This window comes from Dipodomys spectabilis, unplaced genomic scaffold (assembly GCF_019054845.1).
Source record: "Dipodomys spectabilis isolate Male_0828 unplaced genomic scaffold, ASM1905484v1 ptg000156l, whole genome shotgun sequence".
NCBI classification, from domain to species: Eukaryota; Metazoa; Chordata; class Mammalia; order Rodentia; family Heteromyidae; genus Dipodomys; species Dipodomys spectabilis.
The window spans coordinates 701,776-716,671 of record NW_024870833.1 but is presented as its reverse complement, the minus strand read 5'-3'; the positions used below and the strand labels follow the sequence as shown (position 1 = coordinate 716,671).

At 33.8% G+C, this 14,896-nt stretch overlaps 1 protein-coding gene across 1 annotated transcript in view; it reads right to left on the bottom strand.

Annotated features, from left to right (window-relative positions):
- Positions 1-14,896, bottom strand: part of Dmd (dystrophin) — a 1,242,252-nt gene that overhangs the window by 773,910 nt on the left and 453,446 nt on the right. The window lies entirely within an intron of this gene.

Sequence of the window (14,896 nt, the reverse complement as noted above, 5' to 3'; positions counted from 1 at the left end):
GAATGCAGGGTCTGGGTGTTATCCCTGAGGTTTTTCACCCAAAGCTAGTGCTGTACCATTGAGCTACCGCTCCACTTCCGGTGGATCTCAGAGACTTTCCAGCCTGGACTGGCTTTGGACTGCAATCCTCAGATCTCAGCTTCCACTTGGATTACATGCAGGAGCCACTAGTGCCCAGCCTTACTGTAGATACTTCTAGCCACATTTCTGGCCTGTACAGTTGCCAGTAACAACTTCATTTTGCACAAGTTATAAGAATAATTGTACTGATAGATTACCTAGTAGCCTACCCATGAGGGTGGCAAAATTGTCCCTACTTGGAAACTATTACAGTAGCTAAGGATATGACATGAAAATTTATGTTTAGAAATGTTTAATTAAAACAAACTTTATGGAAAATTAAAGGAGAAAGTAAAAATAAGATTTTAAAATAAAAACACTAAATGATCACATGTGAAAATCTCTTCCAAATTATGACTCACAATCTATTTGAAGAAAGACATAAAGTGATTTATAATACCTAACATATGTTGGTCTAGTGGAAGTTTTTAATTATAAAAATGCATATACTGTATATTATTCAATTAGCCATAAATCTATTCTTAAATGTTGGATAAGAAGATTTACAGCTAAACAAAATGGTTTTCACTTAAAATAATTTACTTTTTATTTTCTTGTCTTTTGGGAGCTGTATATCTGTTCTATGTAAGCTTTTAATTGAAGCATAATAAACATCTAGGAAATTGAACATATAAATGAACACTTAATGAAATTTTAAATATTTCACGTACAATGTGACTAGAGAAAGATGCACAATATTATCAGAAATCTCCTCTTGATTCCTTACATTCACTACCTTCAGTCAACTTTGTTTATAAGCTAATGGAACTATATGGTATGTGTTATTTTGTGTCTTGTTTCTTTCACAAAATAAGCATGCTGTACATAATTTTGATTTGTTCATTCTCCTGGATGTAGAATATTCAATAGTTTAAATATATCACTATTGATAGATCTTTTTAAATTTCTGTATTTTAGCTGAGAACTGTAATTGCTTCAAGTGAACAAATGTTTATTAGGATCTTCCTATTTTCTGAGAAATCTGCAGGGCCTTACAATCAAAGATGGGTGAACTACATATCTTGCTTTGAGAATTTCAGTACACACAAACAACTTTGAAAACCAAGAATTGTGATTAGTATAAGAAGAAAACTTATTTTGGGAGCAGGGCTTGAAAGACATGCCAGAGAATATAGAGAGTCTGAGTCTTGACATCTGAAGAGATATCTCTGGGTTACAGAAATAAAACACAGTGTGTTCAAAACAAAACTTCGCAAGAGCTAAATTATCCCCACTCACCATAACAAAATCTAGTTATTGGACTTCATTCATATTCAGTTTTGCTATTTGTTGAGAACATGTTCAAAACCTACTCTGGAATGTGATATTCTCTCTTCTGTCTATTTTCAACACAGGAATAAGAGCTTTTCTTTGAAAACTCATGTCAGATTTACGTCACATATACGCAAAGACTTCCATTACCTCTCAAGTCAGTAAAAGCAAAAACCCACATACTTAGTACATCATAACTTTCTATGAGGATCTAGATATGTGCTTTCTACTATAGTATCACTATCATGTGTGACTACTGAGCACTTGCAGTGTAGCTGGTATGAACTGGAATGAGCTCAACTGTAAAATACATACCAGACATCACACAAAAGGGAGCATGATCTTTGTACCTTCTGTTCAACTTTACTGGGAACCCTAAAGTGCTGTAAAAAATGAAGACTACTTTTTAAACATTTCAATGAATGCAGAATGTTTAAAGTGAGTATCTCCTACTTATCATACATAGGTTGAAAGGAGAATATTGATAATATTGTTAATGTAATGCATTAAACAAATATACTAAAATTAATTTTACCTGTGCCTTTTTAAAAACATGGCACTTGGAACAATTTCAATTATGAATGTGGGTCAACTGGTTTGGGCACTAAACAGAACATATAAGATCTGCTGGTCCTCAAAAAAATGTGATATATATTTATCTCTCTCTCTCTCCCTCTCCCTCCCTCTCCCCTCTCTCTCTCTCTCTCTCTCTCTCTCTCTCTCTCTCTCTCTCTCTCTCTCTATATATATATATATATATATGTATGTATGTATTCTACGCCTCCATCACAAAGAACGACACAACCCCATTTGTTAGGAAATGGAAAGACTTGGAAAAAATTATATTAAGTGAAGTAAGCCAGGCCCAAAGAAACATAGGTCCCATGGTTTCCCTTATTTGCAATAACTAGTATACATCTAGGATAATCTTACCAAGTAGACAAGTAGAAAAGGTCAAAAGCTTATGCACATATGACTATATAAGATGGTGCTAAGCGAAATGAACCCCAAGATAGGAACACAAGAGGTTTTATCTTTCTTGCTGTTGTTTCTAATTTACTTAAAATGCACTATGTAATTTTTTGCTTCTTTTGTAGGCTCTTTCCCCATGGTATAACCACTGTTTTCACTGTATTTGATGTCGGTGCACTGCATCTTGTATATACATTTTTCTAATTTGGGGAGGGGAAGGGAAATAACAAAATGCTGAAATAAGGATACAGGTTGACCCATGGTAACAATGAGATGCACAAGACACTATGTTGAAAACAAACTTTACAGCTTGGGGGCGGGGAAAAGTTGAGGAGGTGGAGAGGGAAAAGATAGTAAGGGAAAAAGAAAGGACTGGGTTACAGTGCTCGATAGGAAAGTACTCTACTTTAGACGTGTAACTGTAACCCCTCTTTACAGTATCTTTAAAATAAAATATATATATTAAAAAATAAAAAAAGATCTGCAGATCTCCTCTCTTCTGACATCTCATTCTCATTTTTAACTTCTTTTGTCTGTGTTTTTTGAGAACCACTGGCCTCCTTGCCGTGCTCTTTAAATACATTAAATTAAATCCCTAATTCTCAGCTTTTGCTTTGGGATTTTCTTTACATAGAAACTTGTTCCCTAAAATATCAAACCTGGTTAGCCCTTTAAATCCTCCAAGTCTCCCCCCAAAAACTTACATTCTTTCTTCTTGTATTTGTATATCTTTTTTGTGGGGTAGGGAGGTTCTGTCGTGGGGCTTGAACTACTGGAGCCCAGCTGTCTATCTTTTTCATTCCTAAAATTCTCACGCTCTTTGACTTGGTTGTTGTAATGTAATATCTGTCTTTTACAGATGAAATTAAGCTTCCTGATAGGAAGAATTTGAGTGTCTAATTTATTGCTCTAATATTTGCTCCAGGCGTAATGTCTGGTGTAGTATAGCTGAGCAATAAACACGTTGACTTAATGAATGTGCTCATCATACTTTTCACTCTTGGATGCATTTCTGTTCTTAAAGAATATTTCCAATACTTTGAAATATGAATTATAAAACATGGTTTAATTTACCCTCCTAATGAACACTACAGTATTTCAGTTAAAGACATCCTCAGTCACGGAACATGTTGTATCATATTTTGGGTACCAGAGAGAGGGAAGGTAGAGGTGGGTGGGGAGTACTGCTTATTAATATGTTACTTACAATTGGATATTTTATTTAACTAGGAGACTTATTTTAGATTTATTTATATTTTTTGTTAGCCTAACAGTAAAATATATTAAAAATTTGCTGGTCTATTGCTAAATCACCTTCACATTTCAAGTTGGAATATCCTATACCATTTTTCAAAATTTATTTTTATTGGCTTTAAGTAGTTGTACAGAGGAGTTTCATTTCAACAAGTCAGTTTGTGAGGAAACTACAACTTGATCAATGTCTTCCCTTTCATCATTCTCCCTGATCTCTCCCAACCCCACGCATTCCCACAAATTTCCTAGTTCCACTTCACATACGTGCACTGAATATTAGAATTATATTCTCTCTTCTTCTCTCCAGACTTCTACCCTTCACCCTTTGAACATCCCACGCCAAGAGCAGATTCTTGGCATTTATTTTGTTGAACTGGACCTTTCAGGTGGAGGACATTAAAAACTGGTGCTAGGAGGGCTGATGTTAGTGTTGCTTCTTTGTAGACCGTATTGGAAAGCAGCTGGTTCCACTTGTTGGCAGCTTGTTTTAGAACATGGGAGAGCAATGTTTTTCTTTGTTTTCTCGAAGAGGAAATATTCTAAACAAATATGTTTTATTTGAGCTGATGATGTAGCATTTTTCAAATATTCTAAGCTGATTCAATTCCTGAGGTTTAGATTTTAAATATTTGTATGTTCCTTTTTAAGTTTTGGTCTATATTACCAGTTGACACTACATCATCTTGTATAGTAGTCTAAATTCTTTATTTAAAGGAAACTTTGCTGAAATATGATGTTTGTAAAACTTAAGTAAACTGGCAAGTCTTCTTTCAAGTTTTAGTTTTTATTTACAAATATGCAAGTTTGGGGAAGAGAAGTCCCAGAACTCAAAAGCAAACAAAAACTTTAATGAGCAGAGAAGCACAGTATCAAATTGAAATAAGAACAAGCCCTGATTCTTGAATAAAATTCTAAAAGCAAACACTTCCACACTTCCAATATGTCCCAAATTAGTTACTTGCAAATTTTATTTCTTGGAATACTCATCCAGGAGAAAGATGGGTAATATATTTATTTTAATTGAGATTTATACATTTAATTGAGATAAACTCTTACAAATATTGTGTATTCTCTTCACTTAATATCATATCGTATTTCCCAAGGTCATTAATTACTCTGAAAATGGATATTTATGATCTGAGTAATAAGCTGTATATGAGTACAGCATGTTTGAACATTCCTCTATTCTTAGACACTTAGTTTGATTCCATTTTTATGATAATAAATAGCTACATCAACCATATTTGTTTATACATTTTGGCTCATATGTCTGTTAAATTCCTTGGAAAAGGAGAAATGCAAGAATACTAAGGATTTAGTTAACACTGTTAAATTTCTTTGTAATGCTGATATTAAGAATACTTGCAACAATGAGAAGTACAAGTTGTCATGTTGAAAACGAACTTTACAACTTTGGTGGGGGGGGGGGAGGTTTGGGTGGGGGGTGGGGGGAGGCTGGGAAGGGATGGGAAGGGGAAACAAAGGAGGAGGCTACAATGCTTGCTAAGAAATGTACTCATTATCTTGCCCATATAATTGTAACCCCTCTGTACAGTATTTTCACAATAAAAAATATAAAAAAAGAATACTTATAAACTCCTACCAGTGGATTAAAAAGAATAGCCTTATCACACTTGCACCTCTACTGAGCACTCTACTTTATATTCCATTTTATTGGGACTTGGACTCAGAGCCTCATGCTCTTACTTGGCTTGCCTTCCATGACTCCAGCCCTGATTTTTGCTTGTGTTTTGGAGTTGGAGTCTAGCAGACTTTCCTGTCAGGGTGAACTTCAAACTTCAATCTTCGAATCTCAACCTCTTGATTAGCTACAATTATAGTCATAAACCACAGGCGCCTAGTGCCTTTATGTTCCTGATGAAATTTAAAAAAAATTGACATGGGTATTTTTATAGTTTTTATTCCTAAAAATGCTGGAAAATGACATATGCGCATTTTACATTTTATGTTTTTATTGTCAGGGTCTGCTATGTCTGTATCCCATTTTATCTGGACTTTGGTTTGTACAAGAACATTTCAAACTATGTACAAAATGTAAATATTTAGAATATTTTTCTAGGCTTCCTCTGATTTTTAGTTTGGTTTGGGGTTGCATATTTTTCTAAATAAATATGTCAAACAGTTTATTCTTTTGTCATTTTATTCACTAATACTATTCCTAAAATTATGTGTATTCTATAGCTGCATTGACAACTTTATTTTGGATCCTTTTACATTCATTAAAAAATTCACTAAAAATGTAATACACCTTCAATTTCTATCAAGTCAAATATCTGACCTCAAATGACTTTTCAGAAATTTATATTTTTTACGCTGTAAATCTATTAATTACTGATTTGTCCCACTTTCTGCATTTTTAAAAATTTTCATGAGGTTCTGTTTGTTATTTCATTGTAGACTTTTGTGATACTAATACACTACTAGTCTTTAAAGATTTAAGTATATTGAGTTTTTTGGTAAATTAACCCTTTCTAAAATCTCAGCTATTCAAACTTATATAATGCATCATGTGGTCAAATTATTAAATAAATCTCAATGAGGAATACAATTGGGATTGCATTAAATAAATTAATTTGTGAAGAATTATTATCTTCATAATATAATTCTGCCAAATTGTCTATGATTGGGACACAGAATATTTGGAACTCATTCATGCACTGCAAATAATTAAGTGCATTTTATAATTAACCTTCAGCATCAATTTGAAAGCCAGCTACTTGCAGATAATTTTATGGCCATTAAGTACATACTAACATAGAACATTCATAAGAATTCCCAGGTGGAAAAGTATCATCTCTTAAAAAAGCACACACTTTGGTTACAGTCTTCACTCTAATCTTTCTTTTTACACAAAGCAAAAGACTTTCCTCAGGGTTTAAATTTTCTCAAAAGTCAAGAATCTTTTAAAGCATGATAAATATTTGGTAGTTTTTTTGTCTAGATTTTTTTTCACTATATTTTGAAATCTAAGAAAGATGGTGCCAAAATTTCACTGGGATCTTGTTATAATCTGCTTTTCCAAGTGCATATGTTTTCAGAAATTTCAAAAGCCTCCATTTAAAGTTTTTGAAGATGCAATTTATGAATTCATTATTTATTATGAATTCAAGTATTCTGAAGATTGCAGAAAAGCAAAGGAACACACTATTTCCAAGCTTGTCTCTTGACAGAACATTTTAAACTTGCTTTATATGGGCATTCATCACATGAAGTGTTATTTCTTTGTTTACCTACTTGCTTAATGTTTATGGTAGAATTTATTCAGGCATGTGGTCGTAATAATAATGAATGGGATATTTAACATTACCCATCTGCAATTAAGTGCTAAATATTTTACTTTTAGAGGCATTTCAATACATTTAGCCCTTTCTTTTTAGAGAGTGGCTTCTGGTTGAAATATTGGCTTGGCTACCGTGTACACTATAAATGGTCCTAATGCAAGAATATGATGGTGAGATATTCGCATAATCAGAAAGGAAGAATTATCCATGTGTTGTTAAATTCAATGAAGTCAACATTAACTCTTTTTTTCTTCCCATGACTAGGCATGGAACTTAAACAGTAACTCTTAATGACCAGCTCCATATGAAGTAAGAATACTGTCAAATTACTAGGCATGATTACAGTGGGAAGAGAAATTACACAGGGTGTCAGGGAAAGCACTAGATATTTTCATGTTTGAATCTCTTTTAACACATCCTTCTGTATTGCCTATGTAAATGCTCTTCACAAGGAAGCTAAATCTCAGGGAATTACCATATGTACAAATAAAAGAGGACACTTCAACCCGTTTTCCAAATGAGAAGTTCATCACCAGCTTCTTTGGTCAACTTTAACATAGAATCTTTAGAACACATCGATCGAATCAACACCTTTCTACTTATCAAGCTTAAGTGAGAATGAATGTAGTACTTTAAAATTATGTAATACAAATGGTAATGGCAATTAGAAACATTACAGTCCTTCGTTTGTATTTCATACAAAATTGTGTAAAACATTGGACATTTTTATACTAATTATGAATTAATCACCAAACTCAGCCCTCCAGAAGGTATCATTGTCAATTGCACCCACTTTTCCTGAGTTACACTATTTCTGAATCCACATGTAATGTTCTATTATGAACTTTATTGGAAGCCACATGCACATAATTACATAATGCAAAACATGTTCTGTTATGTGAAGATGTTTCTCTTTTTTCTTCTGTGCCATATGTCCATAAGCCATACAACATAACCAATTTACTGAGTTGTTTTGGAGAGTATTCTTTCCAAATCTTGATCAACATAGCATCCAACTCTTAAAATTGTGATGTCGTATGACCAAAGTTAATCTTTATAACAAATTTGCTTTCAGTTTTTAAGATTCTTGCTGCTCCATGATTTCATTTATATAAGCCACAAAATAAGCATTGCTTTAATATGCCAGACAGCCAAAATATCTTTCCCAGACAGAATTTTGTTGTTATGAGCAACATAAAGTAAGCAAGGATCTTGTTATTTGAGAAATTTTAGAACAATTCAAATGTGAGGTGACACTCGTGGGTCACCCTCTTATTTAAGAGGGTTATTTATTAAAAAGGGTTATTTAAGAGGGTTTATTTCCTCTTATATTTAGAAAAACTAATAACTTCCCCAGATTATACACCCTATGGGACATTCTCAGAGTCAGACATCAAGCCTTAACTCCAGTTAAACCAACATGCTTCCCATAGTTGGTTAGTACTTGGGTCACAGAATTATAACTTTGTTCATTTTTTCCTAAAGTTCATGCCTCATAAAGTAAATTGTTACTCAAATGGATAACATACCAAGGCTTCTCAGTCATTTATATAAGAAATTTATTGGTACCATATCCATACATACAGAGGAGGATGAGACAAAGACTGTAGCTTAGTAGCGAGAGCACCTAAACAGAAAAGTACAAACCTAAATACTGCTGACTCTCTGCTGAATGGATGAATTTAGGCAAGTTATTTAACCTTTATAGGTTTTGTTTTTATATTTTAATACCGAGACAGTAAACAACTCCTATGCTTGTGAGGACTGTCCTGCTCTCCAAACCCCAAGTTTTAGCTTAAGTCATTCCTACCAGCTTTAGACAAATGGTAGAGAAACTAAAAGGCAGCACACACAAATGGGGACATGGATACTGAGCTTCCTATTTTGAACTCAGAATATAGCCTAAGCTTATACACTTATCCACATGAAAATATTTATAAAGCATGGCATGAGTATGCAGTGGGGGACTAGCTGAAGTTGAACTTTTTGTTGTGCTACCGAACAGGTCTATTTTTCTCTTCTGTCAATTTGCCTTGCTAATTATTTTCCTTTAAGAACACAATTAGAAACTTAATGTCAATCTGGTAGTAACTGTGCTATTTTATGTTGAAGCAGACGTGTAAGAAGGATTTGTTGAAGATCTACTAGTGTCCAATGATATGAATGTGAATATAAACAACTATCTCTAGCAACATGAATTCTATTTGTGAGGAGGCTAGGCATTAAATATGACAAAGAAATAAAATGTAACAGATTGTAATGTAGTGATAAGTGCTGCAGAAAAGCAATAGGAAGTAAAGATAAGGGATAGAGAACTTTGAAGGGGGGGTTAAGGAATGGCTGCAATTTTGTAATAGTGTGAGTAGGGAAGATGTCACTAAGAGGGCATTTTAATAAAATCCACTGGCTTATTAAAAAGTGAGTCACTTTTCTTACTTGCAGCCAGCTATTATATTCCAGTCTCCCTTTTCATTAGGTGTGGCAACATAAATGAGCACTTCTCAAAGGAATGTGAGCAAAAGTGATGTTTTCGGGTATCAGGCCTCCCTCAAAACCTACCTTCTTCCACAAAACAGGTGATAGCTTGCTCTGTCGAACGTGAAAAATGTACAATACTTTTGAAAGCCACATGTTCAGAGTTGTCAGAGCCATAAAGACAAATATCTTGGGGTCTCCTGAATCAACATGTGGAGGGAAGCTGTTAGTTGCTCACAGAAGAAAAAAGTTTTCATTAGCAAGATTTTTTTTTTTCAGTTGTGGGGCCTGGGTGCTATCCCAAACCTCTTTGTGCTCCAGGCTAGCACTCTACCACTTCAGCCACAGCACCACTTCTGGTTTTTGAGTGGTTAATTGGAGATAAGAGTTTCATGGGGACTTTTCTCCCCAGGCTGGCTTCAAACCACAATCCTCAGATCTCAGCCTTCTGAGTAGCTAGGATTATAGGCATTGAGTAATCGGTGCCTGGTTAGCAAGAAATTTTGACTGCACTTAGCCACTGAGAATTTTTTTTTTAACAGCTCATTGAAATAAATTAAGTAATATAGAAAAAATAGGTGGAGAAAACCGTGTAAATAACAGAAAGAACACTGGAAGCAGAGGAAATGAGTACCAAGACTTTGAAGCTATAGTACAGTTAGAATTTCCCCAAAACAAAGACCTCAAGAAAATGTTTTGAGAATAACAAGAGAAATCAAAAAGCCAAATCTTCGAGGTTTTCTTCATAGAGTTCTATTGCTTTCCTGTTTATATTCCCTATCAAATTCAATTTTTAAAAGAAGCAGTTGTAGAATAATATGTTTAGGGAAGCTGGATTTAATGTGTTCTTTCACTGTGCTTTAATCAGTCAATTCACTGAGCCCCAGAATTTCCTCCAGGTAGGGGTGTGTGTGTGTGTGTGTGCGTGCGTGCATGCGTGCGTGCATGCATGTGTGTGTGTGTGTGTGTGTGTGTGTGTGTGTGTGTGTGTGTGTGTGTGTGTGATATTTCTACAAAGGCACTCAGTTACTGGGAGGGTCACTGAAAACTCTTACTGTAGATTGTCCTCTAGCATAGGAAGATTTACATAATCTATCAACAAAGCCTGTTACAAAGCCATCACCATATGGTGAAAGATGCAATGAAGAATGCATGACTTGAAATAGTTTTTCTAATTTCAGTCCTGGTTAATGTTTTCTTTGCCTAGACATCCAAAAGACCATCATGTTCCATTCTAAACCCACTCCTCTGTCAAGTTCAATGATTGGTTGCAAAAATTTCTTGTCTGTCAAGCTAGAAAACTGAGGGACTCTCGCTCACACTCTCAGTGGAGCAATAAACATGTCTTTAGAATTCAACTTGAGACCCTGATTCAGGCCACTTCTTTCTACTTTTCATCTCACCATGTTCTTAAATTTCAGTCTGGGTCTTAGAGTCCTTCTGACATTGATTCCTAATTTGTCCATTCCCTTCTACCCACGTTTCTACCCACTCTTGACATTTCAGAATGAGAGATCTTCCTAAACGAACTCTCTGATTATGTCCTCCTAACCTGAAATAAATTACCATTTCCAATGGGGTTGAATCCAACCTCTGTAGTGTGGGTCAAAAACTCTTTGTCATCTGGTCTTTTCTGATTTTTCTTTGTCTTTCTTATTTGCTTTTACATTCAAAAATCAACAGAAGAACTTGCATCTTTGAATTCCAATACTCTATCCATGTCAGGACTTGTCTCACAATGCTCCCTGTGCCAGTAATAGTCTTCCACACATTTGTAATTGCATAGCTCTTAGTTAGCTTTCCAGGCTCTGGTTAGACATTGCTTCTTATTATGTTTTCCAGTTACAATTTATAAGACCTGTTATGTAGCCAGCACCAAAAGGTATTTCATTTAATATTTTATTAGTTCTTAAACTAATAGTAACCAAATGCTATCATTTGAGAACAATATTGTTCATATTAGTCTTGGAAGATTTTCCATGAATCACAAAGTATAAATATGTGAGGAGTGGTTATATGTGAAACTAAATTCAGGTCAGGGAAACCACATACTTGGGCTTTGCAAACAATGGCCCATGCGCCAAATCATTCCCATTGCCTGCTTTTATGAATAAAATCTTATTGGAACACTGCCACACTAATTCATTAACGTATTGTCTGTTTTTATGTTACAACACATCATTGAGTAGCTGCAGTAGAGACTGAATGGCCCACCTAGTCTAAAACATTTATGTCTGATATTTACCTAAAGATCACCATCTGCTATTACTAAGTATTTTCCTTATACACATATTAAGAAATGAAAGTTATGAGAATTCTGATGTAAGGAATCCATTATATTATTTTAAGGTAGTTCACGTGTAATCAAGAAAATGTGGATTCTATTAGAATTACCCCTCACCCTCTGAAACTACCATGAACTTCTTATACGACTTATTTCATAGGATATATCATAAAGACAGCTCATAGAAAAACTAGATATTATATCTCCTTATAGATATTTACTCTGTTTCCATTTACTACTTTCCAAGTATAAGAATATATGTTACTTAATATACTGTAGATTAAAACAAGAAAAGTACCCATAGCTCTGTCTCTTTTCCCTCTGTATTTTTACACTATTCAAGTTTCTTACTGTTCTTTCTTCTGAACTTCAAACTACATTTTAAATAAGTTTACATTCTTTTTTTGCTACTTAGTCGTTTTTCTCTGTTTTATGGTGATTGTTATTAGCATATCTATATTTTGAATTAGTTTGATTAGTCATAATTTCTACCTCTAGAAAAATGTCATACTATTATATTTTCAGGGGACTAAGAATAGATTATATGGAGAAGGAAAGCAAGGAGAGAGAGAGGGGGGGAGGGGAGAAACCAAACATGCTTTTTTCATACTTTTATCTTGCAGAAGAAAAGGCAAAGGGTATTTCCATTTCATTTACTTGAAATCTGCCCACAATACCAGGCAAGTGCTTCAGAAACACAAGTTCCTATTCTCTAAAAGAATTCAGCCACAGGAGGTACAAGAATAGTGACATTGCCTCAAACAGCAGTTCCTGGGGGTCCTAGAGACCCATTTAGAAGGTCAGCAAGGTCAAAACTATTTTCATAGTAGCACTCAGATGTTATTTGCCATGTTATCTTTCATTCTCTTATGAGTTTTCTAGGATACATGATGTGAGATATGGCAGCACATTGACTGTTAAACAGATAGACATATCAGCTATCTCCTCTGAAGTTAAACATTGGAGACTTAAACAAGTGGACAATAATACGACTTTTTCACAATAACTTTTCAGTTGTATAAAATATTATTTAAATAGACATTTATTTTAATACAAATATATAGTTTTCCTATGAACTAGTAAAAATGTTTCAAACATTTCTGAACTAAATTCATCCTTGGTAATCTACAGAAACAAAAGCTTTTTGGAGTCATGAAGAATTTTGAAGAATATAAAAAGATTTTGAGGCCAAGAAGGCTTCACAACATTTCTATGGAAGAATTAAATATACAAGATTTAAATATATAAGGTAAGTAAGGAGACAATTTTTCTTGATTAAAAGAAATAGTGTTTTGTCGCCAGGCATAAAGAATCACAGTTTATCATGTATTTCTAGAACACCAACATAAAGATTTCAGACAATTAAATAATCCAATATGAAATGAAAATCCAAACAACTCATTAAGTATGAAGAACTGCACAAGAATTTTCCTCTTAGATCCTGGACATTTGCCAATGAATTTATAACAAGCAAAATAAGGTGAGTAATATAGGCCAAGCACATGAAGGCCAACTTTTAATCAACTATTTAAATATTTACTTGTGATTCTGTGTGATATGCTAGACTCAGTAGGGCACCTTCAAAAGATACATACATGGCTCACCTAGAAATTATAACCTGATGACATGTCATTAATTTAGTATTTTCTCCAATAAATATTTGCATCTGCACAACATAAGGGTCTGAGTGATGTAGTCAACACAAAACGTTGATAGTCTAGTAGGAAACAGTGAATGTATACATAAATGTACGAAGTTAAAATATGTAAACATTGAAGTGTAGCTGTATATTAACAAATATTTATTATGTGTGTACTAACTAACAGACCGTACTACTTGATGGATATTGATAGATCTCTTAGGAATTATGTTCAGCTCGGATAAAGAAGGGGTGAAGTATTCAAGAAAAGGGAAGAGTATAATGAAGAAGTATAATGAAGTAGTAATAAAACATTCCTTGTTTAATGTTTCCATAGTGAGGGAATTGCTGAAGAGTTTCAGGAGACCATGCTAGAAATGTCAAGCTGGGTTGGATTCTGAAGACTTCTACATGCTTGCTAATATTAAAATATTACCTCTGTAGTTAAGGAGAACCTTTGGAATTTCATATATAACAGTATGATATGATGATATTTATATTTCAAATGCCATATTTATTAATCATTAAGATATATACTAAGAGTACTTAAATGGATTGTGTTTACATGATAGCTTATCCTGAATTATCTATGAGAATTAAGATTTTATCTTACATGCATTTTATTAGAATTATTTATTCTACTGTCTACAGCAATTATCAAATTTATTAAATACTGGGTCAAATATACAGAGGAACTATGGAAATCTTCCTAATGATTTCTAGAGATTGATTTTTTATACGTGAGATAGATTATTCACTTGGTTAACTGCATACTTAAAATATTAGGATAAAAAACTTTAATCTCCAAGGATTAAAAAAAAAAGATTTAGACACATATGAGGGAGGTAAAGCACTGTTAACTGAAGTAAGTTTCCTAGTACCTAGATCAGTAGGGCAGACAATGGATTGACCTAACATTGAAGAGAAAATTCCTTTGTAGGTATATGATGATTGAAGGGAGCTTCTCTCTCTCCAAGGGAGCAGACCATCATTGCTTCCCTGCTGAATATAAGAAGGGGTTGTGCTTCCACTCTACAGAGAGAATTGATAGTTTCTACGAAAATACCACATCATTTCTTCACTCTGCCTCAAAAGGCAAAATATAACAAAAATCCAAGTACAGGAAAATATACCAAATATTGTATACTTGCATTTGTGTCCTGCACACATCAGAGAGAGAAAAGCAAAACCACTCTCTTAAGAGACAAATGTAATGAGGAAATATATTCACTTTTTAAACTTTTATTTTTTGTTGCTTTTAACTGCTATGTTGAGTTTTCATTATTAAATGAAAAACTATCTAATAAATGTATACAATATGATGAGTTGACTAGAGGCATATCCAATCAACCGATAACTGCAACCAGGGTAATAAACTTATCCATCAACTAAAAAAGATTCTTTTATCCTTTCTTGATTTTTTTTTCAAATGAAACCAATTAAGCTCCATCCTCTTAAACCTACAAGATCAAAACATAGTCACTATAATATTCAGTATATCTACAACTTATCCATCATGCATAACTATAACTTTATAGTTCCCAGTACGTATTGGCCCATTCACAGACAACTACCATG